At 40.5% G+C, this 26,839-nt stretch overlaps 1 long non-coding RNA gene across 3 annotated transcripts in view; it reads right to left on the reverse strand.

The window, feature by feature from the left end:
* The window catches only part of LOC142194831 (uncharacterized), a 138,670-nt gene that overhangs the window by 24,053 nt on the left and 87,778 nt on the right, over window positions 1–26,839 (reverse strand). Inside the window, exon 1 of one of the 3 annotated variants that reach the window (XR_012715051.1) lies at window positions 17,396–18,018. The exons of the other annotated variants lie outside the window; for them this stretch is intronic. This is a non-coding gene — a long non-coding RNA (uncharacterized LOC142194831). Of the gene's footprint in view, window positions 1–17,395; window positions 18,019–26,839 lie in introns of those variants that run through there. 3 annotated transcript variants of the gene reach the window in all.

Here is a 26,839-nt window from a genome sequence, read left to right on the forward strand (position 1 = left end):
CATCAGCCATGTCTGCAGTGTCTGTGGTAAATACATGAGGAGACTCAGCCATGTCTGCAGTATGTAGGGTAAATCCATGAGAGGACATAACTGCAGACATCTTGTGGTAATACTGCCTCATATACAGTATAGTTGGTGATACTACACTAGTAGTGCTGTGTAATGTGGTGACACCAGTCCTGTGTGAGGTGATAAACCCCAGTCTTATACTCCCTGATACAGCAGACATGCTTCATTCAGGTCTTGTGATGAGAAAGAGGATGAAGGTGGATGAGACAGGAAGTTACATCTATTCCTAACTCCTCCCTCCCTACAGTGACACACTAAGCACTACATACTCCTAAAGCTGAATATACACAGATATACCGTTAAAGCTGAACCATTCTGTATAAATCTACACAACTACTGCACAAAGAAGAAACTGCAGGAGTTATTGGTTCCCCCATCCCAAAGTCATGTCCCCCTTTGCCGATGGCTCCGGGGGTGTCTTTCTTAAGGCTATTCCGACGTGTTAGTCATAAAAAAAATGCGTTTGAATGATAGGATCCCTTTAATTGGAGCTGTCCTGTAGTTGCCCTGCACCATGAGCGGCCAAAGTGTGAAGGTGCAGATAAAGACTGTAAAAGGGTCACAGCAACGCCTCATTGCCAGGCTATGCCATTATTGTATTAGATGGAAAAATCTTTTACCTGAAGTCTGTAATTCCATTTTTTCAAATGTGCTGGAAATAGCACAACATGACACTTAACACACAGTTATTACAAGTTCATAGCCTATCTTGTCTGTTGACCACCTTGTGAGATACCGTTTGCTTTTATCCTAAACATAACTTCTGATGGAAGGACATGTAACCAGATCTGTTTATAAGTGGACGACATTAAAGGAGTTGTTCCATTACAAACACTTACCCTCTATCTGCAGAATAATATATATAAAGTGTGAAATTGCTGGGGGTCCGACCACTGCCGTTGATCAAAATATGGGGGCTTGAATGTCCCTATGAAGCCTACTTGTGAATGAAGTGCCAGTAGACTTACATGTCTAGTGCTCTATTCACTTTAAATGGGGTTGCTGGGATTGCAATCTCCAGCAACACCACTGATGCAAATGGAGCATGTCTCATGCAAGTGCAGTGGTGCTTCATTTACAAGGAGAATTTAGGGACACTTTCCAGTCCCCACTCTCCAGTCCCAGCAGTCAGAACTCCGACGATCTGACATTTATCTTCTATTCTGAGGAAGATCAGAAACAATGTCAGGAAATATCATTTCATTCAGAGAGTGCTTGAGGCTTGGAACAAACTTCCAGCAGATGTAGTTGGGAAATCTACAGTAAGTAAATCTAAAGTTATATTTCCATCACAAAGATAATATTCAGACTTGGAGCTGAGGCTAACTGAACAGTCTTACAACATACATTCCTTTATCCATCTTGCTCTATTTACAAGATACAGCTAAGTTTTTCTCCTCAGTATACAGATGGCTGCCTAGATGTCCTGCTCACCAGTGAAAAGGGCTAGATAAGTTTCTTTAGCAGTTAGAGATGAGCGAACACTAAAATGTTCGAGGTTCGAAATCCAATTCGAACAGCCGCTCACTGTTCGACTGTTTGTCGACTGTTTCGTTTCAGGGGTACGCAACATTCGATCAAATTCTACTTATCAAGTCCATGAGTGAGGGTCGGGCTGGATTCTTCTCCCTGCGCAGCGTCCCCGCGTCCTCTTCCGGCCTTCAATTCACCCTGCTAGGCATCATGCCTAGGCAGAGCCGACTGCGCATGCCCGGGCGGACATGCGCAGTCGGCTGTGCCCAGGCCCGAAGCCTAAGCAGAGTGAATGCAGAGCCAGAAGAGGAGGCGGGGACGCTGCGCAGGGAGAAGACTTCTAAACGTAAGAGAAGAACCAGCGTTGATTGGCAATGTATAGCATTCTGCCAATCAACGCTGGTTCTGCATTGAATCTTAACTTCGAACAGCTAGTAGTATTCGATCGAACACCTACTCGATCGAGTACTACTCGCTCATCTCTATTAGCAGTGTCTCTGTTATCTGTGTATGTAAATCCAGAGATAACAAGCAGGAGCTCCATGCAAGAATGAGCTGAAAACTAAGAAGTGGAGGAGAGAAGAGACAAGATGGCAAGTAAAATCTTCAGATGCGAAATCCGCTTTAAGCTTGCCTGGGATAGACACGTGTCCATCATAAGACAAAATGGAAATAATATAAAGGCAGACAAGATGAATAACTTGGTCTTTATTAGCTGTCAATCTTCTATGTTTCAATAGAGGATAAGGGTTTGTTATGCCAGAACCCCTTTAAATAACATACTACTGTAGAAGAATCTTCTGTGGCTGACTTAGGGTATGTTCATACTGAGTTTTTTGGCAGCGGGAAAAATCTGCTTCAGGAATTAGGAAACGCGTTTCTGCTTCAGGAATTTTTTTCCCGCTAGCTGAAAAAAAAACGCTAGTGGGGAAAAAAAGCTAGCACTTCCCATTAAAATGAAGAGGCATTTTTGAAGGCAGATTTTGAGGCGGATTCCGCCTCAAAATCCACTGGCAAAAAATTCTGTGTGAACAGACCCTTATGCATTGGGAGCTTTCCCTGGGCATACATTACACATACACATAAGACATAATGTGAAATTAGCCGCAAAGTCAGGAGTAGGATTACATTTTTTTAATAACAGATTCCGTAGGGTAAACGTAGCATAGTGGGTTGGGTCGATTATGTGATGGGGCTCAATGTGGCACACAAAACACTGCATGCAAATTGTTTTGGGGAGGTAGGTGGGGCAGTGTCATGAAAATTTTCAGGCCATGTCCTTTTATCAAAAAGTCATGCTGTTTCAAAACAGCTTTATTACCAGTAATGTTAACATGCTGGGACCTGTGCTGCTCAGCCACCATACAATTTGCACCCCTGTAGCTCCCACTACTTTACATTTTATGGCGAGTGAGCAGCATGGCTTCAAGCATGTCAACATTACTAATCACCAGACTGTCTGGGAACAATTTATCTGCAGGTGTCCTGGAAATCAGACCCTAAAGTATAGCTTATCAATTTTAGAAAGGTGGATAACTCCTTAAGATGAATGAGCCAAATCAATGGAGTGTCTTGCCTTGAGGACTCTGTGACTGAATCAGCTGCAGAATCCACAACATATTTTTTTTCAGCGTCCTGCTTCAATCTCTGCCTCTCAAAGCAATAGGAGACAGAATCATGGTAGAATCTGGCTCTGATTTTGAGGTGGAGTACACCTCATAATAAGTGCAAGACTGTCTCTATGTGAACATAAACTTATATACCCCACTAATGTCCCACAGAGTTTAATGCACTCTTCACAGTACAATGGCCCTCATCATTTTCCCCATATAGTATAATGGCCCCAAACAATACAATGTCCCCCATATAGTGTCTCCACACAATATAACGTCTCCCATACAAATTAATGTCCCTGATACAGTGGCCCATAGTGATGTTTTTGGTATAGTGCTTACCTCTCTGCTTGCTCCCTGGCTGCTCTGTTCAAAGCAGTGCTTCCGAAACAGAATGGAGTGAATGGGACCAGGAAGCAGAGAGGTAAGTACAATACTAATAGCTAACTCTCAATGCTTGTGAATTGTATGCTGCAGGCGTATCAAGACATGCAGACTACAAGTCATAAAACTTATTGCTTACTGAACTACTGACAACAGAACTGAGTTGGAGCTCCCCTTCTCCCCGTTTCTGTAAACCAGCTGTAATTTTAGCAACTTGATTGGAAGAACTGGGGAAAACCATCTGCAATCCATCCCAGGACTAAAGTGTACCTTCAATTATAAAAATAAGTTTCATAAATACACAGTGCAGGTGAATACTACAAGCTTTGTAATATATCTTATTATGTTGTTAATTTGTACATACGAGTCTATGGAGAATGGAGCGTGAGAGCAGGAGGCTTCTGGAAAACCCACACAATTAACATCAGCTGCTACACTATGAATCCTCCCCCTCCCCTCTCCATAGAGTTGTGTGTGTGAGCTGGGTACGGATAACATTCTATGTAAACAGTCTGAGTAAAGATCAGGGGGATAAGTGCACCCTAATATGTGGAGAAGAAAACAGATTTTTCTAATGAGATATATTACAAAGTTCCTTACCAAGACTCTTATAGGTCAACAATAATTTACACCAATAATAATTTAATATCATCTAGTGTATAAACCTCTCATATAACAATACCAATTACTACTTTTATTTACCCATAAATAAGTTATCAGAAAATTGTACACAGTACTGTCAACATGACTGGGCTCCTTATATTTTATAGAAAATGATAAAAAAATTTAACACAATAAATCCAAAACAGAAAAATGCTTGTTCATAGATCTCCCTTCATCCCACAATCTACAGGGCTAAAGGAAGGATATTACAATCCTACAAACAGAAATGAGTGTTTTGTAAAGAAACAACCAACTTTCTGCTCAGCAGAGAGTTCATCTCAGGCATCCTTTAAGAAGTGTTTGTTCCTATGGAAACTCTTAGCAACTCATGATGCATCGATGTTGTACAGCAGAAGTCCATACTAGGTCTGAGAATTTCCAATGAGGTATGTGCTCTATACTTAAAGGGGTTGTCCCATCACAAGGATCCTATCTATACTGCTTGTTAATGGGAATGTAAGACGTTCACTAAATACATTGCTTCAGCAAAACTGCTTTGTTTGTCCACTATCTCACTTTATTCATTTTTTTGTGGCCACAGCCCTGACCTAGCTGCCCATGAGTCAAGTGATGTATCAGCCTGCTCTCAAGGGGGAAGGAAGAGGGGCTAAGTGCACGGGAGCGAGCCTGCGGGGGGGGGGTAGTAGTTTATCCTTTGGGGGAAGTGGCAGCCAATACAGGGTTAGACGCCGGCACAGGTGAAGCCAGCAACATCGCTATGCTTCTGCCCTGCATGAAGCCAGCAGCGGCAGAAGCGATGCTGCTATTCTGGGGGTGGGGGGAGGAGCGGAATAACAGCATCGCTTCTGCCGCTGCTGGCTTCATGCAGGGCAGAAGCATAGCGATGTTGCTGGCTTCACCTGTGCCGGCGTCTAACTGTCCCCGGCATCCGCTGTAATAGAGAGGCGGATGCCTGTCGGGTCTGTATTTGCATTGCGAAGGCTAGACTGGTCTATGAGCGCGCACGCAGGGCCGGCGGCATCTCGCCGCTTGGCTTTGCATATGTGACCCCGCCCACCAATGATGCAACAAAGCCGGAAGACAGAAGACGTCACAGAAACGAAGACTGGTGAGTATGCGACGTGGGACAACCCCTTTAAGGTTCCTTGCTATGTTATACAGTTATCCAGAGAACTGGGACATGAGGCAGTGGTTAATACTTTAAAGCCGTGGCACCTCTCTCTGAATCAAAATTAAATGTAATAAATTAACCTAAAAACTGTTCCAGACATGACACATTTACCCATCAACCTCCGTGTCAGTTGAGGAACAGAAGTGAAATCTCTTCTGGAAGTTTCCAGTACAGAAGATTTCTTTTTAAAATTTCTCATGGTGGATTAAAGGGGTCATCCAACTTCCAAAAATTATCTGCAAATACACCCACAATAATGCTAAACATTCACTATCCCCTTATGTACTCTGTGCTTGGCTTTATTTTACTTGCTGCTCCTTCTTATTTACATACAGTGAATCTGTGGAAGAATTACATTTCCCATGATTTATCTTATTGTGCTCACTCTTTGTGTCTTCCATTCCTTCTCCGCTCTCCCCTGGAATCAAATCACAGGACACTCACACTGCCTCGGTACAACCTTCCCCTCCCTGGGGTCTGAGTTGTGTCACATTTCTTCTTCAGTCCATTCAGCAAAACATACAGTATCTAACTAAGTAATAAATCATACCCATATCCGAGGTCAGCATGAGTGGCTTAAAAATAAAGCAGTGTCAAGTTTAAACAGGGTATATAATAGGAAGTGTTTTGTATCGAGCCATCCTGTTATTTGGCCCATATTTTTTAAAAACTGGAAAACCCCTTTAAATATAGTAAACACATCTCTCCCTGAGATACACATCTCTCCCTGATTCTGGTGCCGCCTGGTCGCCACTGGTTATCACTTCCTGGTTTCCAACCCAAACACAATTTTTTTTTTTGAATAAAAGAGGGTCCCGCCATTATAATGCTATTATCTCAATAATGGCAATATACTGTAAGATTCAGTTTGTTCGGAAAGTCAAAAGGCCCTCATACACATGAGATAATTGGTCATTAACACCAAACACTTGTGTGTATAAGGACTTTTCTATGTGATAGCCAATAACCCCTTTCCCAGCAGCCACTAACAGGTTTATTCCTGAACATAAGATTATTCATGACACATGTGAAGCTAGTCATCTTCTCTTACTGCCAGGATTGGAAAAACCCTGATCCTGGGCGTTAACCCCTTAGATGCTGTAGTCAATAGCAACCATAACATCTAAGTGGTTGCACCGTCAGACTGGCTCACCAGAAGACTAGAGAATCCTCTGCTGGGCCCAATAGTCTGCTCCATTGGCCACAGTACAGCAGTGTGGTGGTGTCTAGTGGAGATGCTTCATTGGTAATTATTAAAGGTGCGGCACTGCACCAAACGGTGGTAATACATGTCACAACTTTTCTCACTAAACCAAAAACCCTCATACAGATATAGTGATGAAAAAAATTAAAAAGGTATGGCTTGGTATAAGATGAAAAAAAATCACTTGGTCATTAAGACCCCAAAACAGTTGTGACTGGTGGTTTTACAGTTATGTAATACTCATTCTGTCTTTGGTGTCCCAGCCATGCACTGAAGTGGGCACACTGACTACAGCAATGCCCAGCCTTCTAGAGAATCAATTTGGTGTATAAGCTCCTATTTCTAGCACTTAGATGTGCAATTTCTGAACAAGAATAGTCTGCAAACTAGACCTACTATTGGATACATATCTTATTTATAACTTATATTTAGTGAGCTCATTCTAATTGATATGAGATAGGATGTAGCATAGGGTAAACCCAGAAAAGTGGCGGCCAGTACCTAAGATGGCAGATTGCTGAGCCCCTGAGAGGGCGCCACTGAAAGTATTTGTTGGATGAACAGTCTCTCCAAACCTCAGAGTATAATGAGTGGAGGCCCAGGGGAAGTGATTAAACATTATAAACATTGTTACTCACCTCCCCTGGGCTCTGGCCATGGTCTTAAGGCCTCTTTGGGGCTCAGGCAGTAGAAAAGCTAGAGTTGACCCTGCCAGCACCATGCAGCTATTTATCACAATTTCAGCTATTTTACAGTTTTACAGTTAGCCCAGTGACAAAGCACAGGGAAATTTTTAGAAAAAGGGAGTTTTATTGGATGTATAAATTAGATCTTATTCTAATTAAAGCCTTAGTCTTGAAAAAAAACAAACAAAACATTTACATTATGATTTATCCACTGGATGAACAAGCAAAACTTGTGAACACTAGCGTTCGGGTCTCTGTCTTGCAGGCCCTCATGGAAACCCGAATGATGGAAACCCTGTCTGCTTAAAAAGCGGTTACACCAGGAAACCCACAGACCCCATAGACTATAATGGGGTCCACCGGGTTACAAACAATTTTATACTGAAACCCGAGGAGCTCTTCTATTGCGCATGTGTGGGAGGCCCACTACTTCTCTTCGCTTCCACCAGCTTTCTATTGCGCAGGCGCTGGCTCACTTGTGGGGAATCTGTCAGCAGTAAATTGGTTATAAACCTACCTTGTAGAGGTGATTCTACAGTGTTTGCATATGTCTGTTATTTAGCCTTAACACCTTTTAATGTAAATGGTATTTTATTCATATGGAAATAAGGGACAAGTGTTTTGGGGATGTGCCTTAGCTTGCCTGGTCTTCAGTCCTAGTTCTAGATTTCTGGACAAAGAACTTTTCCCCTCTTTGGCCTATGAATATCACTGTTGATGAGAATGGTGCTTGAAAGTTGAAAAACAAAGGCATATTTGGAAACTATAAGGTTCAGCGATTAGGTTTTATTAACAATTGACTGCTGACACACTCCCTTTAAATAGTGTTCACTTTACTAGAAGCCAAAAATATTTTAGTCAACTTATTCTATTAGTGGCTCCTATTAAAGGGATACCAAATATATGATTCTTGCTAGCCTGCATACAGTAAAACAGGCTAAGTTAGGCCTTATAAGCAGACTGGTACTTCTGTAGAGTAAAATACATTTATTTATATAGCCACATTTAGCTGCCACATAGATTAGACTGCATGCTATGAATTGTTTAAACTCTCTATTATACTTTATTCTTCTGAAGACCCCCTGTGGAAAACTTTCACGGAATGTTTTGATATGGATGAAATACACTTCACTACATAGGCTACTATGCCATCACATTACCCTATGTATATAAGGTGTTGCTAAGGCCTAGAAACTTTGCCTTGATATACACCATAGTCAATAAACAACCAGGACTGTGATGACATCATCGAGATTTCCTCTATTACATAAGTAAGATAAGAGACTTTTTACATTCTATCTACATTAATGAAATATTTGTCTCTTTCTCACTTAGTGACTACTGTGTAGGCTGTGCAGCATTCAGATGATATCTGCATATGGTAATGAGCATTCAGTACAGGAACGTCTGAAGAGAACACTAAAAAATGATTAAGGCTAAGGCCTCAAGTAGCGAGCCGTAGCCGAAAAATGCTGAAGTGCAACACATTTTTTTCTGCAGCGTTTTTCACAGAAATTCCACAGAGTTTTCCTTTGCAGACTTTCTGCTTCTCTTACACCTTTACAAAACGTTTCCTTTTTGACATACAGCAATTTACAAAAAATTTGACGGCTTTTAAGAGCTCAGCATTTCCGCTGTGGATATTTTCCTGCAATGTGTGAATGGGATTAGCCAGAATCCCATCCACTTTGCAGGTAATGTAACATGCAGCATTTTTCAACGTGGCGTTTCCACCTTGGCCAAACCCCCGCGTATTCTGGGGCTAAAATATTGATGATCTATTCTTAGGATAGGTCATCAATATCAGATAGGCAGGGTTCCGCCACATGTGATCTGTTAGAAGCAGCGGTGGCCACGTGATGTTGCAGTCAATGGTAACATGACTTGTTTGCAATTCAGATTCATTGAAGTGAATAGGTCTGAGCAGCAATACCAAGAACAGATGCTATACACTGTACAGCACTGTGCATGGTAAGTAGTGAAGAGGTTTCAATGGTCATCTGAATGCTGTGGCCTCTTCACACAGGTGATTGGTGGGTCAGTCTCCATCAATCCAATATTGATGACCTATTAAAAGGAAAGGTCAACAATATGTAACTTCCGGAAAACTCCTTTCATATTATATACCCTATATACATTAGTAAATAGTAAAATCTAACAAAATCAGTATTATTCAAATATTTAGCCCTGGATTTAAGCACTTAGTACAGAAGTGAGTCACCAATCACAGATTGTAGAAAATTACAAATGGTGAATACTGATAAACCATTAAAGGGATTATCCAGAACTATAAAATTAATGCCTTTCTTCAGGCGGCAGCAACCTCCAGAGTCGGCCCATTCATTTGAGCCTACTCCGGAGGGGGAAACCGTGACAGTCGTGGCAGACAGGGAGCCGCGTCACTCTTGGTGCCAAAATCCACCCCACTGCCCCCTGTGTAAACTTAGCCTTAGGTGTTCAAATCCCAGAGTTATGCACTTGCCCCCTCAGGTGTTGGATTAGGTGTATACACATTTGTGGGGGAGATAGCTCGGTAGCAGCAATGGTGTGGCTCCATCCAGTCAGAGACAGGGACACAAAATGTGCAGCAAACAGGTTTACTTAGGAAAAAACAGGAAAATAAATAAACCTTCACTTCAGGCACAAGATGAGCAAAATAAAATACAGCCTTAACTTCAGGCAAAAACAAAACAAAATCCTGCTCATCTGAGTGACTAACTGAACAGAAATGATAACCTAACTATACGTATGGCTTATTACCAGCCAAACAAACTAAATGGGAGCAGTATAGTCTTTCCGGACTCAGGGTTACAGGATAGACCCAGATGCCTCCTCTCACTCCCTGGATATAGCTTGGAGTGCAGAATCTGCAGCCTCTTTCTGTACCAGTAATGAGCCAAGGACTCACACCTGGGGCTGAGGCCTACTCCAGATCCGCCCTGGACCACACATAAGTTAGAAATCTGGGGGAGATATAGCAAGATTCCAGCACCCTGTCTGTCACCTTCTCACACATTGCATAAGATAAACCTAGAGAGATTCACTGAAAATAGTAACTAGTTGTGGTGGTCTAGTAAAAAAATGTTAAAAAAATGTTTAAAAATTCAGAAATCGTAAAATAGTTCTGTTATACAAACGCATGCACATTTTTTTTTATTAATTATTCTTAGAGACTGCTATTTTGCATTTTGCTAACAGGGCTCTCTAGGTCATAAAAATTGATAAGTCCTGATGTCACAGAGTACACCCACTGTTTGACCTGTAAAGTCGAAGCGTTGCTGCTTCAGTGATTTATTGGTCAGATAGCTTGTTTGCAGGTCAGTGTCATTCAAGTGAATAAGAGTGAGCTGTAATACCAGTCATACATATTAACCTTATACAAGGTATGTCAATGCATAATAAGCAGTGAAGAGCCGACAGCACCAGGACTGTGGAGCGAGAGCCTGAAAAAAAAGACTATGACTTCAAAATAAAATGACAATTTATTGTAAATTATATTTATCAATATTGTATAACAGAGGAATAGCTTATTGCATATCTACTTTTATAGGCAAATCAATTGCTAGTTGGTGGTTTGGCCTACTAACTACTCAGTCCTGCTCAGCGCTTGTCCAAATGCTGCAGCCTCTCCCCAACCAGCTGATTGGTGGGGGTGCTAGCGGAAAAAAGAAAGCTAGCAGTCTCCATAGACCACCATTATGAGGGGGCGGATTATGGCGCGTAATCCACGTCAGAATTCCCTCTGTGCCCTTGTGAACGGGCCCTAACACAGACAAGATCTCAGCGTCAGTCACTGCCCCCTCCTCTTCCACTGTACTAGCCATGGTATATCATTTTTGTCCAGCATGTATCAGCTTTGCTCAAGATGCTCCTTTAAGCAATCCATTTAAGTTTATAATCTATAGCTGTCATTGTATTTTAACAGGGCAGACAATTTTCCTTTGACCAAGGGCACTGTGTACTCAAACTACAAATGCAGTACACTGCGTCCAGTAGAACAATGAAAGAACAAAAATATAGCATGCAATGTTTTCTCACTGTGAACACTAAAGGTTCCTATTTTTGGTAACACCAATGATCTCAGATGAGGAGGCAAATGAAGCATTATTACATGTTAGAAAATGTTACGTGGCACATGCACACCTGTACAGCTGCTTCTAGGTATACTGAAGGTTATGCCTAAATAAGCAGATGTATGGAAGTATACACACAGAACCCTTTACAATTCTGGCACTGCGTTAGGCTCTTGTGGCCCACTTAAACTTAATCAAATATTTGTGATAAATTAATTGTACAGAATTTAAATGGCCGCATTGAAGAAGTTGGTCTGAGTTGCCTAGCTGGATATATTGACATACTTTTTTGAGAAATCATTTTGTGAACTTTACATATACTAGTATATGTATATATATATATATATATATATTGGCTTTAAAATGTTTAAGCTATAATAAAATGTCATATAACCGATTGCCTGTGCATTAAAATTCCAAGCACTACCAACTTTGGTTACAATTGAGTCTAGAATGGAGTGGTTTAAATCATGTGTGTTGTGGATCCAGTTGGTGGCGCTACTTCGGCTCTGGGAGTGTAAGCTGTGTGGTCTGGCAGGCACCCGAAGCCTCTGCATTTTCAGGTGTTGCACTGGTGAAGTAGAGGTTAACTATGCCTCTCCAAAATGCAACCCTAACCCACTTGTTTTGATGTGGCTAGAGTAGGTGGTGCCTCATACTTATAGTCACAGGAGGCAGCAGAGCCTACTGGATCCACAGCATACCAGGCGGCACTATACATTGAAAGGGGTTTTTAAGTACCTTAAGGAGTCTTTATTAATACTTTCAGGTTAAGGACCGATGTTGCGGAAACACTGCATTTTTTTTTGCAGATTTTGCTGCTTTTTTTTTCTTTTTTTTCTTTTTTTTTTAAGCCAAAGTCAGGAGTGGCTTGAAAAGGAATAGGAAATATTGAGGAAGCTCTTAGATCTGGGGTCAGCAACCTTTGGCATTTCAGCTGCTGTGAAACTACACCCCCCAATATGCTTTCATTCAGTTCCAAGAACATCAGAGCAAGTATGCATGCTAGGAGTTGTAGTTTTACAACACCTAGAGTGCCGAAGGTTGCCTACCCCTGTCTGTTTATACCACTTATACCACTGTGCCCTTTATAGCTACATCCCTGAGAACTAGACTAGATGTTCAGAATATTTCACAGTACCTAAACTTTATACCACCACTTGTGGATCACTTTAATCCATTTCTTTGCACCAAAACATTTGCCGCTATGTTGCATTTTCAGTCTCCCCCTTTCCTCTAAGCCATGCTTTTATCCAGTGAGGTACAAAAATGCACAGTTTTTGCCTCCATGGAAACGCTGTAGCAAAAACATGGGATTTTACCGTACATGCAAAGTTAAGGAGATTCTGGATAATCCTATCGACACATTGCAGAAAAAAATCTGCTGCAGAAAAGCTGTGTTTTCAAAAATGCTTGCAATAATAATAATGTCTAATCATATGTTTTCCACATAGGGAGATTGCATCCATCCAGAGATGTAAAAAATCCACTAGCAACATTAACACATGTTGTTTTTCAGCTGTTGTATGGTGTAACCATACCCCTAGGGTGTACCCCATGGTGTGGTAGGTTATCTATTTAAGAGTAATGAAGCTGCCGCTTCTATAGCGGGACGCCTGCTTTTTCAAACACAGCCATCTGCTATATACTGGCCCAATTCCACCAGGGCTTATGCCCTGTTTTCCCTACTCTCAACGAAAACATTCATGAATCACTCTACGTATTATTATCCTGTCAATATTTAACAACACATGTGAAACAGTATTGTTATATGTATGTATCCTATACGGCGATTTGGTGACTAATAAAATTTGTAACATTGCACTTTGAGTGTGAAGTCTCTTCAATATTATATATAGTTGGGTTCACATCTGTGTTGCAGAGACTGCAGAAAATCGGCGAAGAACAGAGTCATGCACTTTTTTCTCCACTACTTTTAATTTGAAAACGACGGACACCCAACAGAGCACATTGTAGTCAATGGGGTCCGCTGGTCTCCGTGTGTAAACGCTGTTGTAGCGGTAAAAGTCTCCTAAAACCTTGGTAATAAAATGCTAGTGCGCTTATGAGACTGGTGCTCCATTTCCTTCTATGGAGATTACAGTCCCAGCAGCCCCATAGCAGTGAATGGAGCACTAGTCACCCGTGCACAATGATGTTTCATTCACAGGGAGGCATTAGGGGGACTTTTGGCTTCCCGCTCTCCTGATTGCTGGTGAACCTGGCAGTCAGACCCTCAGTGATCTGGCATTTATCTCTTATCCTGTGGATGGGGATGTGTCCTTAACAGCACAAGCCCTTTAAGGCCAGGGCTACACTGTGACTTTTTGTAGTGCTACTGATGTAACTATTGAAAGATAGCCGCAGCTACAAGATTGCATAATGTACCCATTTGGACTTCAGCTGTAGCTCAATAGTTAAAATCAATTCGTAGTGCTACAAAAAGCCACAGTGTACCCTGGCCTCAAGCATCATCTCAGCAGACAAGGTAGGACTAAATGGATATGGACTATAGCTGAAAAGGTTATCTATATGATTAAAAAGGAAATGCAACAACAGCATTACCAAATCTGATCTACTCAGTTCCAAGTTCTTGTAAAAGTTATTTATTTGCCCTTCGTTTCACATATTGTACCGCAGAAGTTACACACACTACCGCCATATTAGAAGGCTCTATAGAAAGTGTTAAAAAGGAAATCCCCTGACTGAAAAATTCATGTTGTGCAACGGTATGGACTTTACAATGCATAACTGGTACTGCAGTTTCTTTTGTGAACATGCTTAGTAGGGATATCTTGTAGTAAGGGAGGAGTATGACAGCTACTGACTATTACAATGTAGTGCTGGGGACAGCTGTCACTTCCTTCCCACCACTTTAAAAAGACTGTCCGGGATTGGTTTTTTTATGACCTTTCCTTTTGGATTGGCCATAAATATGTGAAAGGTGGAGGGGGCTTTCAGGTGGCCCACATATGGATCAGTTGTATGGGGATGCTTCCAGTGCCTGTGCTATATACAACCTAGGGCTGGAAGCAGTTGGTTCTGTGTTGCGTTTAGTGGCTGGGTGCGTAACTGCAGCTCAGCTCCCATTGACTATTGCCCCCACCACCACTGATCAGATACTTGTGGTATATTCTTAGGATATTTTGAACAATTCCGCAAGAATTAGGGAACATAGACCTTCTGGAATGGGTGACATTCTAGGCTTCAGAATAGTAAAACTGTATCTTGTAGTCAGGCTGTGGAATCAATTTTCAGTGAAGCTGAGCTCGGGAAAAAGTTACTCCAACTTCAAATTGAAAGGATTATTTTTATTATAGTATACAATTTTTAATATAGTATTATTAAATAGATGCAGTTTGTTACGCAATGCAGGGTTCTAAAAAAAAAGTGCGATATCTTAAAAGTATTTAGAGAAACAGATATGTCGGGAGTAGTGAAATCCTCTATAAAATATAGCATAGCATAAACTGAGCTAGATGACTATCCGCTGTATCCTACAGACACTTTTGATATGAAACTCACGCATGACATCACCAGGGTTTCTCAAACATGGGTGTACAGTTCTGACTTATGTAAACATTAACAGAAATTTCCATGCTGGAAAGACCATGAAAAGATTCATCAGTAATCTACGTCAGAGAATTCAAGCAAATATACAGCGACAATCCCCACAAAGGTATAACACTAAGGTTAAAAGCTTTTTAGTGCAGAGCTAATGATCAGACTCAGAGTAAAGACATGAAATCAATGCCCAATAGCTGTCCTCAGCACTTACAGGGAAAGGCTAGCTGCTTTTCATATGAAAGTACTGTAATACTATCTTTTTTCTTCCTTAAATCTTGCCACCGAAGGAGTCCATACTGCATTGTACATTACCTTATATGACTATAGCCGAAAATTGTCAGTAAATAGGCCACATACCTGTAAGCATCGCAATGTTAATGGTATCCTGCTGTACCTGTGGTTATGAATACTCATGTCTATGAAGAGGAAACACCTTGTATCTTAGATGCTAAATGTCCTACACCCCCTACAGGTAGTTACTGCAATGCCTGCATCGTGATGGCCATGACTCAGCACACAGAGATGCTACGTAGCAATGTTACACAAGCACGGATTTGTTTTTTTACACAGAAATGTTGCTATTGCTCATAATATACCAAAAAAAGAATGCTATCAAATAAGATATATGCAAATTCCTACCCATACAGTATCAATAATGTTTAACTGGCTGTTAACTCTTTTGTACTGCTATATCCTAATGTAAAGGCGCAATGCTGAACTGCAAGCTAAACAGCCATTACTTTCCAAAACATAAAGTACTAAATACTGTAGTAATACAGTCAAACAACAGAGATGTTGCTTCCCCTTCCCTAAAATATCGTTTTAGTAACACTTTCAAGCTGAAAAGCACTGGATGCTCATGAATCAAATGAGAAGGAAACAAAATAATCAGAGTTTATCGGATCATAGCCAATAACAATATATGGAATATTAAGTGTAACTGGAAAAAGACAGATAAGAGATTTTCATGCATTTTATGTGGCTTCACAGACCCCCAACACTACTGTCAGGACATCTAGTGTCTTGCCATTTTAACATGGCATCTATATGGTCGCACAGAAAAAGCAATTCTTGAAGTTCGCAAAGCCAGGTCATCCTGTGCAAGCCTTTCAGAGTTGTCCAGCACTGATCACTCAACTACAATGCTGTATAAGCTATGAAACAGTTGTAACCAGCTCATGTTTCCCTGGGTGCCTAGCACCCTACCCATTGAAATCACAACCTACTGGTTATGCAGACGTCAAGTGTAAGATCACTACATGATAAGATATGGGTACGATAGGGGTTAAACAATCTATATATAGATGGGTGATCGAAGAAAGCTCTGGCACTGCCTGCTGGCCATGAACATATTGGGGTTAAATGTTTGCAGCCAGAAGAATATGGTTAGAGTCTCTATTATTGCTGCTGTTTTCCTCATACTAAAAGACATAACGGCTTATTCCAACATCCATAGAAGTTGCCAATAAAACTTGTCTTCACACTATGCATCCCTCCATATATAAAAGTGATCCAATACATTCTTAAGACAAATAAGCACCTTTGTCACTTACAAGCAAACTTTTATTATATGACCGATGGTGTTCACAGGTCTACAAAATAAATGACGCTTTCACTGGAACGTTCCTGCCCTTCTCCCATAATATAAGCATGCGATGTATTCATACAAAAACCAAAAGGTACAGTAAATGCATAAACATATCCAAAAGACTACATGTTCTTGCTCACAATATGGTCTACAAACAAAATACGCAGTTAGAAAAGAGTAGAAGTCATTTCTGAGGATAATGTGTGCCAATGGAAATCAGCAGTTCACCTGCCAGTGTCACAGCCCACCAATAAGATGCTCTGCTTGGGCTTGGAGCCCACCCCCAACCAATCCTATTTGAGCTCATCCTCTAAACTAATGCAGAAGCATAGGCAAGTACATCACATGGAGCCTGGAAAGCTGCCAGCATGGAGATGGTTAGAGAAAGAAACAGACAGGTAAACAAGTTCTCGAGGCAGCGAGAGATGACATTAAGTTCTTAAACACTGGCCTACATTCTTTAACTGTACCATTGCCTTCAGCTGCTTGTTAACCCTTTCATGCAGAAAGGCAAATACATAAAACAACCTGTAGATAGTGTCGATGTTTAAACATGATGCACTTTTCTCTTGTTCCCTTTATTGACACTGCAAAACTCACTTTCTCACCAGCTCCTGAACAAATGAGCTGCTGCGCCATCATACTTCTACATAACGGAGAAATGGCAATAAAACGCAGTATAGTATGCAGCTGCGACACGCAGCTTAAAATAAAACAGCAGAAATGAGTAGCATCCAGACACAAACAAATCTATCAAGGGAAAGAATAGAAACATCTTACATGATCTGATGACCTGCGATATTGGTAAAAAAAAAAAAAACAAACACATCTGTGCGATATGGAAGCTATGCAACGTACCACCGGAAAAAAACTCAAGCAGTTCACTAATGTATCCCATAATGTACCACATAGAAAAAAGTCCGGTTTGCAGTGAAGGTTTTACCGTTCCAGGGATCCGGTCATGCCATGATAGAGGTGACGCAGCTTTCAATATCTCTGGGGTTCTGTAATACGTCTGTGGAAGAAGCCAGACTCTCGGAATATGAGAATGCTTGCCCCCAATTGCTGCTGCGTAGGTTTGGGCAACCGCGTGACCTCCATGTACGGATAGAAGGTTCCAGAATTGCCATTAACCCATTCGGAAGCCCAATTCCCGATTACGAATCTTGTCGTTCTGCGCCCCCACCTCCCTTACTCCAAATACACCATCATCTCACCTCCTCCCCCTGTGGGATTAAAATTTGTCGCTTTCCCATCAGCTCAGGGATGAAAACAGAAAAATTAGGTGATGGGGCATTGGTTTCTGAAAAGATTTTAAGATCAGAGAGAGCCCAGCCCATGATACTTCCTCAGCGCTCTTCCCTGCTGTAGCAGCAGCAGCAGCTGATTTTCAGAGACCTGTCGACACAGACTGTTTCTTCTCTCTCTGCTCTGTGACGCAGCTGAAAATTCTCAGCTCTGCTCCCAGTGTCACTTAGTGGAATTGCATGTTGGGAAAAGTGTTTTCATAGTTCTGCACAACTAGGTTGTGTGATAAGGCTTCTGCTAAAAGTGACCCAAGGTTATGTCCTGACGCATCATCAAAAGAACGCAATGTTGCTAAACACTTATTTTATAATACACCCCCCCCACACACACACACACAGTTATAAGCATTAGGATATTATAACGTTGCAAAATACAATACCTAGACATATAAGAAACAACATTGCTTACATCCATTGCAATGCTTTATTTGTACAGTTCAGCATTTAAAGGTGCTCTATCATTCAGAAAAGTCATTTTAACTAAGCACATACTTGCATAGTCTTTAGAAAGGCTATTCCACACCTACCTTTTGTATGTAAATTGCCTCAGTAGTTTTTGAATGAGCCCGTTATTATTCATATGCTAATGAGCTTCCAGCCAGCACAGGAAGTTAACAGCTTCCTCTCTGCTATTCTCTCCTATCTGTGTGTGCAAACAGGAAGCAGGAGGTCAGCAGCAGCAGCCTGTGCTGTACACATACATAGGAAAGAATAGCAGAGGGTGCACGATGAGACTTTCGGGGTGCACAGAGAGGCTAATTAGCATATGAATAAAAATGGGTTCATTCAAAAACCACTGAGGCGATTTACATACAAAAGTTATGTGCGGAATAGCCTTTCTAAAAGGCTATGCATGTATGTGCTTAGTTAAAAATGACTTTTCCCAATGACAGAGCCCCTTTAATTAATTCAGCATACATTCTTTATCTTCTACATACATCCTGCATGTTAATAGGTACTAAGGCCAAAGACGTTCACAAACAGGCATCTATTCATTTCCTTGGGTCTTCCTTTTACATATATGCATGTACAATGACTTTAGTCCCAATTCCAAAAACATTCATGTACAATGACTTTGATCACAATTCCTATTTGCCTTAGCTTAAGAAAAGGAATAGTAGGACCTGATGTGATATCGCTGGAGCTTAGAATAAAGCTTCAGTACTTCCTAGCATGAAAATATTGTGTACTGCCTGTCTAAATTGGATCCTATGTGAGATTCCACTCATAGTAACTGGAGTAAATGACGGTACTGCTTTAGAAATATTATGTAAACATACACAGTCTGTGTCATAAAGCATCATCCATTGTTACCTTCTGTAATATGGAACATAATTTGCACTTTGTAAAAACAAATGATACAATATAGCTATTTCACATTTGCTGACATCTAGTGGTCACACAGCCTTTTATACAGACTTGAGGAAAGTTGTCTTACAGTCTACAGTGTGAATGGATACTGACATTATCACCAGAAGGTAGGTTAGGTTTACTGATGGGGCACATATGTTGCTTCCAGCATGTATACAACTACAAGCGCTTATATAGAGACTATGCTGTGACAAAACAAGGAAGTTTTCTTAAGTGAAAAATGCTATTATACTCCTAGGATAAGCACTCTCTTCATTAAATCGTGTTGCACCAACATATTGTTTACCCCTGATAACACTGAAGTCTGAGGAATGTCAGGTTCCAACAAGACTGGAAGTGTACCAGGAGCTGACAATAGTTCACTACAGACTCGAGAGCATCAACAAGCAGATAAGAATGATGAAGAGCAATGTGGGTCAAGAATAAAAGCTGAGGGTTACATATTGCCAAATTTACAAAAGTTGCAAACAGTATTAGTATTGTGAATTGCTAAACAAGAGCTTGATCTTAGGCCATGGAACAAAAGCTTTATCCAAGACTTCATGTACATTATATGACTGTTGTAAATTCCAATGTATACTGTTCCATCACCAAGTATTTTGCATGATATGTTAGCAAAGCTGCATAGTTATGGTACCATTGACTTATCGATCAATGTACCTTTACTCTGCTTTTAGCAAACTTTGCCAGGGGTGTAACAATCATGGTCACAGGTAGTGCTACCGTGACTGAGCCTGGCAAGGTACAGGGCCTGCAACCAGCTGGTGATGGCCGGGGCCTAGTACCACTGTGACAGCGGTTGGGTAAGCCTGGTTCCCTGACCGCTATACATATTGCAAATGAAAAGGGGCCCCGGCATGTCGCTGGGCCCCTTTTCGATAGATACTAGCTCGGTGAAGTGACTTAAATAATAAATAGGTATACTCACCTCTCTGGCATCTTCCATCATGTGCTTGAGGCCTTTGATCAGGTCCCAGCAGTCACATGGGCCGCAGTGGCGTAATGATGTCAGCGTATGCCCACGTGACCGCTGAGGACCAATTGCAGGCCTCAGCAGAGATGTTGGGAAAATGGCCGAATATGCTGCATACAGCCGGAGCCAGGATGCCCAAGAAAATTGAGGTAAAGGTGAGTATCAGTGTTTGTTATTTTTATTCACCTTCCCTGGGCCTCCGATACTCTGGGGTCTGGCATATAATACTGTGGGGGGGGGGCACAGCTGGGCATTTAATACTGTGTGGGGGCACTGCTGGGCATGTAATGCTGTGTGTGGGGGCACTACTGGGCATATAATACTGTGTGGGGGAATGCTGGGCATATAATACTGTGGGGGGGGGGCAACGCTGGGCATGTAATACTGTGTGTGTGGGTACTGCTGGGCATGTAATACTGTGTGGGGGGGGCACTGTTGGGCATGTAATACTGTATGTGGGGGAGCACTACTGGGCATGTAATACTGTGTGGGGGCACTGCTGGGCATGTAATGCTGTGGGGGGGCACTACTGGGCATATAATACTGTGTGAGGGCACTGCTGGGCATGTAATATTGTGTGGAGGCCACCACGGGGGGAAGGGGGAGCACTGTGGGGGAAGGGAGCCAAGACAAAAGTTTGCACCCAGGCCCACAAGACACTTGTTACGCCACTGAACTTTGCATATATATTAGAATACAATAAAAGAAAGTCTAATATATTATATAGTTTATTGGAGATATGAGCCTCTTTCTCCACTTACCAGGCTTTTCTCCCCTCTCTTCTTCCTGAACTGCTCAGTCACTCTGAAATCACTGCTAAATCCATCTTGAGAGACAAAACAGACTGTCAGCTCATTGTGGGATCAAGTTAAATGATGCCCGTAGAAATCTACGGAGAAGGGAGGGGAAAGAAGGAAGCAGCTGCAGAGTGAGAGAGAAGCAGCCATATACCCTCCCACAGACTTATGTTATACATGTCTTCTGTACGTGTGCTGTGTATGAAGGACATTATATCAGCTCATCTGCCCCCCACTAACTCAGGTAATAATTATTCACATATACCCTAGTCAGTAGTAGTGTCATACTGTAAATAAAGCTCCATTTAGCATTCTAGATAATACCAGTGCCACAGACACTACTAATGCATGATATTTGATATTTTTTTAAATACAATTGTAAATTAGACTCTTGAAAATCAAATTTTAAACTGTGATTTTTGCTTTGATGTTGCAGCAAGGCCTTGAGCTGTAAAGCGAAATCTAAACATAACAGATATTAGATGCTTCCTTGCCTTGTCCTAATGCAATATTCTGGCAATTTTGCTAAAGGGATTTTCTGAGCCAAATACATTTACAAACTCTTCTAAAGACAGGTCAATAATATCAGTTCTGTGGAGGGTTCCTAGAAGGTAATACACAGAGAATGGAGCAGGAAGCAGATAGCTGTACTGAATCACTACAGATTAGGTCTCATTCAAATGAACAGGAGCTGATCTACAGTACCCTTGCCTGGCCAACACACATAGAACAGAGCTGTCTTCTCCCTACTCCATTCTCTGCTGATCAGCTGCTGAGAAGAGCTGATCAGTGAGCATGTTAGTATTAGGTATTCAATATTTTTAGCCTGGAATACCCCTTCTATGGTGCAAAATGTGGTGTGGATTTGTGCCAGAAGCAATCTGGGTCACGAATTTTGATTGATGGAATATGTTAAACATAAAAATACTTCTACGTAGGACCTGTGCCTGAATAAACAATGAAAGAACTACACAAAGCACCGCAACTTCTTGGCCTTTCTGATCAACAATTGTTCCAGATCCCAGCAGCTGAAACTAATGGAACTTTTGCATATTAGAGATACTTAAGCAAAAGTAAGAATACCAAACCTTTTCACATTAACAACATGGATTGCAGTATCAAACTAATGGCACAATATTGAAATGATGTACGCAAATGAACACCACATTGTATAAATGAACTGCCCATCTTTAACTTTATACTAAGTTCTGTTAAGGACCCCCATTTTCTAATGATAAAAATTCAATAGAATATTGTGACAAGATAGCAAAACCCTAAACAGAATCCAATGCATATCACAATCACTGGATGGCCACACATAGACATATAAAGCATGTGCACGACACATTCTGATACAGTATCACAAACTCATATTTTGTTTCAAAGCTGGTCACACGTGAGATATCTCAGGATAAAGTACATACTGTGCCAAGAGTAAAGGTAAGGGACACATCTTAGCTTACTGCACTTAGACCTCTCTAAACTCTAAATATAATTATTTCTCCTGACCGAACAACTGCACTTGTCAAATCACTCTTGAGCATCACTCACACATACGCAGGTTCCAAACAGTATCTTGCTTCATTATTTGTAAGCCAAATTCAGAAGTGGGACCAAAACACAGAAGAAGCGCAAATCTTTCTATACTTTTTCGCTATTTATGTTCCATTTTGGGTTTTGGATTACGGTTACGGATGCAAATATTGGCCAAATTACTACTGTGTGAAGGAACCTTAAAAAGCACCCACCATTAAGTACAAATACTAAATTACATAACTCATTTCTGTTGGGCCCTGATTAATTAGACATTATTTTTCATTTTTTTTGTAATCCATCCACCTCTTTAAAAGATATGGCCCCGATATACTACAACCCCTGGCAAAAATTATCGAATCACTATTCCCTGAGGATGTCCCTTCAGTTGTTTAATTTTGTAGAAAAAAAAGCAGATCACAGCCATGAAAAAAAACTAAAGGTATTTCATATGGCAACTTTCTGGCTTTAAGAAACAAAAAAAAGAAATCAAGAAAAATCATTGTGGTAGCCAGTAACAGTTAGATTTTTAGAACAAGCACAGGGAATAAATGATGGAATCACTCAATTCTCAGGAAAACATTAATGAATCATGAAAAACAAACAAACAAAATAACACTCATAACACATCACTAGTACTTTGTTGCACCACCTCTGGCTTTAATAACTGCTTGCAGTCTCTGAGGCATTGACTTAATGAGTGATAAACAGTACTCTTCATCAATCTGTACTCTTCATCAATCTGGCTCCTGCCATTGTTGTTGCCAGATCAGCTTTCCAGGTTGGAGCCTTGTCATGTACCATTTTCTTTCACTTCCACCACAGATTTTCAATTGGATTGAGATCCAGACTTTTTGCAGGCCATAGCATTGACCTTATGTCTCTTTCTTCAAGGAATGTTTTCAGTTTTTGCTCTATGGCAAGATGCATTATTTTGAAAAATGATTTCATTATCCCCAAACATGCTTTTGATAGATGGGATAAGAAAAGAGTCCAAAATTTCAATGTAAACCTGTGCATTTATTGAAGATTTAATGACAGACATTTCCCCAGTGCATTTATCTGACATGCAGCCCCATATCATCAATGACTGTGGAAATTTGCAGTTGTCTGCATAAATCTCATTGGAACGGCACCAAACAAAAGTTCCAACATCTTACCCAATGCAGATTTGAGATTCATCACTGAATATGACTTTCATCCACAGTCCATGATTGTCTTTTCTTAGCCCATTGTAACTTGTTTTTTTCTGTTTAGCTGTTAGTGATGGATTTCTTTTAGCTTTTCTGTATGTAAATCCCATTTTGGAAGAGTCCTGTTTATCACTCATTAGGTCAATGCCTCAGAGACTGCAAGCAGTTATAAAAGCCAGAGGTGGTGCAACAAAGTACTAGTGATGTGTTGGAGTATTATTTTGTTTGTTTTTCATGATTCTATAATTTTTTCCTCAGAACTGAGTGATTCTATAATTTATTCCCTGTGCTTGTTCTAAAAATCTAACTGTTACTGGCTACCCCAATTATTTTTCTTGATTTCTTTTAGTGTTTCTTAAAGCCAAAAAGTTGCCATTTGAAACACCTTTAGTTTGTTTGTTTTTTTCTTCATGGCTGTGATTTGCTTTTTTTCTACAAAATTAAACAACTCAAGGAACATCCTCAGGGACTGGGGAGTCCATAATTTTTGCCAGGGGTTGTATATGTAAATCAGAAGTTCTCCAAATTGGTGGTAACCTTTTTATTCTTTGAAAGTAAGAGAACAACTGCTAATTTACATATAATAGTATAAATACTGTGGATTCTTATGAATTACCCAAAAGAGTTACAAGTAAGAATGTGCTTTTTGAGCTATTTTTGATTAGAGCAATTCATATAGGTTTTTATTATTTGTTAATTTTTGTTTCTCATGTTTAGTAAGACCTTTAGATAACATATTAGATAATATTTATTTTGTAATTTAACTTGACGTTTGTATTATTAATAATATAACAAATAATGGTAGGACTTCTATCATGCATTCATATTATGTCACTTCTTTAAGATGTACATATGTAGCATTGAGACAGTGGTCCTGCTATGATTTATCTCTGTACTGTAACATTATAGTAAAAAAAAGCATTGGTGGAAAGAAATCATGGCAGAACTGCCGCTACTACTGCCAGCGATGACCCCACTATCAATAGATGCTTTTCCCATTTGAATTTAGTGCCAATTCAATATATTGACATTATTATATACTGTCTTTATAGTCATATCTAGTTTCCCTGTGGCATTGGTATACTTATATTCTGCTTATATTTAACCCTTCACACTCGTCATCTCATTATACATAAACTACATTGTTTAATTTTTAATTCTGTATTTAAAGTTTTTGCAAGCAACGAAATAACAGGGATATATGTTCCAAACATGAAACCAGGGTATGTTCACATGGAGTTTTTTGCAAGTTGAAAAAAATCTGCTTCAGGAATAAGGAAACTGTTTTTTGACACAGTTTCTTACATGATACTTTTTTGACGCTTTTTTTTTTTTTGCTCCAGCACACTGTATGGACCTGGAAATTTCTCTTTAAAAAAAAATTAAAATGCTAGCAGTTTTTGCAAAAACGATGTCATAAACCACGTAAAAAAAAAAACGCCAGTGGGTTTTCGGCCTCCTATTCATTTCAATGGGTTTTTCAAGGCGGAATCTGCCTGAAGATAGGAAATAATCAGCTAGATGAAAAAAACTGCTACTGACTCCCACTGAAATTAATGGGAGGCATTTTTCTGAGTCGGATTCTGCCTAAAAATTAGCCTGTAAAAACTCAGTGTGAACATACCCTAACACCCTGGAACCAAGGTAGGGTGACATAATAAACCAATATAGCACACAATAACATATCAGAATGGAAGAGGGAAGGAAAGAGAAAGTCAGCAATAAAAAATGTATGTGAAAGCCAACAAAGTAGGAGAAGAAAGGGGCCAAAGCACAGGAAGGAAACCAGGGGTCAACTACCTGGAGACTGGAGCTGGAATAACTAGGTAGACTAATCAGGAGACATCTTGAAGCTGTCATCACCAATAAAGACTTTAATACGATAATAAATAAATTTCAGTAAGTGTGTTCAATACTTTTTCCCGGTGTTATTTCTCATTATTACACATAACTTAATGTATGGACAGCTATGGTTTGATTTCTCAGCCTGTGTTTTGGATGGGTTGGTACCAACATCTATTGAGAATTTCATGTAATGGCAGCACCTTTAGTGATATATTAACTTAGAAAATGAGTGACATGCTCAACACTTATTTCAGCCACTGTATACATAGCTGAAGTCTGGATTGTAACTCCCCATCCAAATGATCCTGACTGCAGGTATCCAATGAGAGGAGAACTGTACCAACCATCTGATGTCTGCCTTCAGGGGGTACAGTAGGGCAGTCTAGGCAACAAGGCATGAGCGGTTGGAAATAAGGAGATAAGTAAATAAATCAGGATATGAAGCCAAACAATGCAGTGGATCAATATAGTGGGAGCAGAGTCCAGAATCAGGTAAGTATAATAATCGGCTGAGAGAGGAAGACATATCAAGTGCGGACATGTAGTAAGTGAGCCAAGAATAGACTGGTTTTGGTTACTGCCAATAAATCCTGTCCCAAAAAATTTGATAATGATATAAGTCTGACAACATGTCAAGTAAGACATTAATATTTCCTCCTGAATAGTGCACAGCGGTCTAATTTGCCCCCCACTGATAATAGCACAATATATGTACTTATAGCCCTACTCAGTAACAATTCTTGTATAACCTTGGGCTTCCAATATATTATAATAAAACATATCGTACCACATGCATCATAATCATTTACCACAATTGTAATGTATATCATATAAACACTTATAATGTATATCATAGCCTAATGAATGTCCCAATGGTTCTTCTCAATGCCAATAACTATATATCAACCTAGAATTAAAATAACTATAATACACTACTTCTAAGTCCCAAATCTTGCCCACTGTAATCCCGCGTTCTATGAGACGTGACCTTAGTCTCAAATTTCCCTACCAATGGAATTACTTACCTTGGCATCTCTCTGACGGCTCCGAGCTCTGACCTATTTTCTGCCAATTATGTTCCTCTCCTGACTAGGGTTTCCTCTTTCCTCTCCACCTTCTCTCAACCAATGCTGTCTTGGGCGAGCAGAATTGCCATCGTTAAAATGATGGCCCTTATCCCTAATTTTATACCTGTTTCGTACTGTAGTTATCCCTGTCTCTTACTTCCCCAAACTTCAGAGTATACTTTCTAACTTCATATGGGAGGGTAAGAAGTCTAGGGTCCGATTTAAAGTGATGACCAGACCTTGGACCAACGTGGGAGCAGATGTCCTGGACGTTAGGAAGTACAACATGGCGCCTATCCTC

The sequence above is a fragment of the Leptodactylus fuscus genome, chromosome 2, assembly GCF_031893055.1.
Source record: "Leptodactylus fuscus isolate aLepFus1 chromosome 2, aLepFus1.hap2, whole genome shotgun sequence".
Taxonomy (NCBI): domain Eukaryota; kingdom Metazoa; phylum Chordata; class Amphibia; order Anura; family Leptodactylidae; genus Leptodactylus; species Leptodactylus fuscus.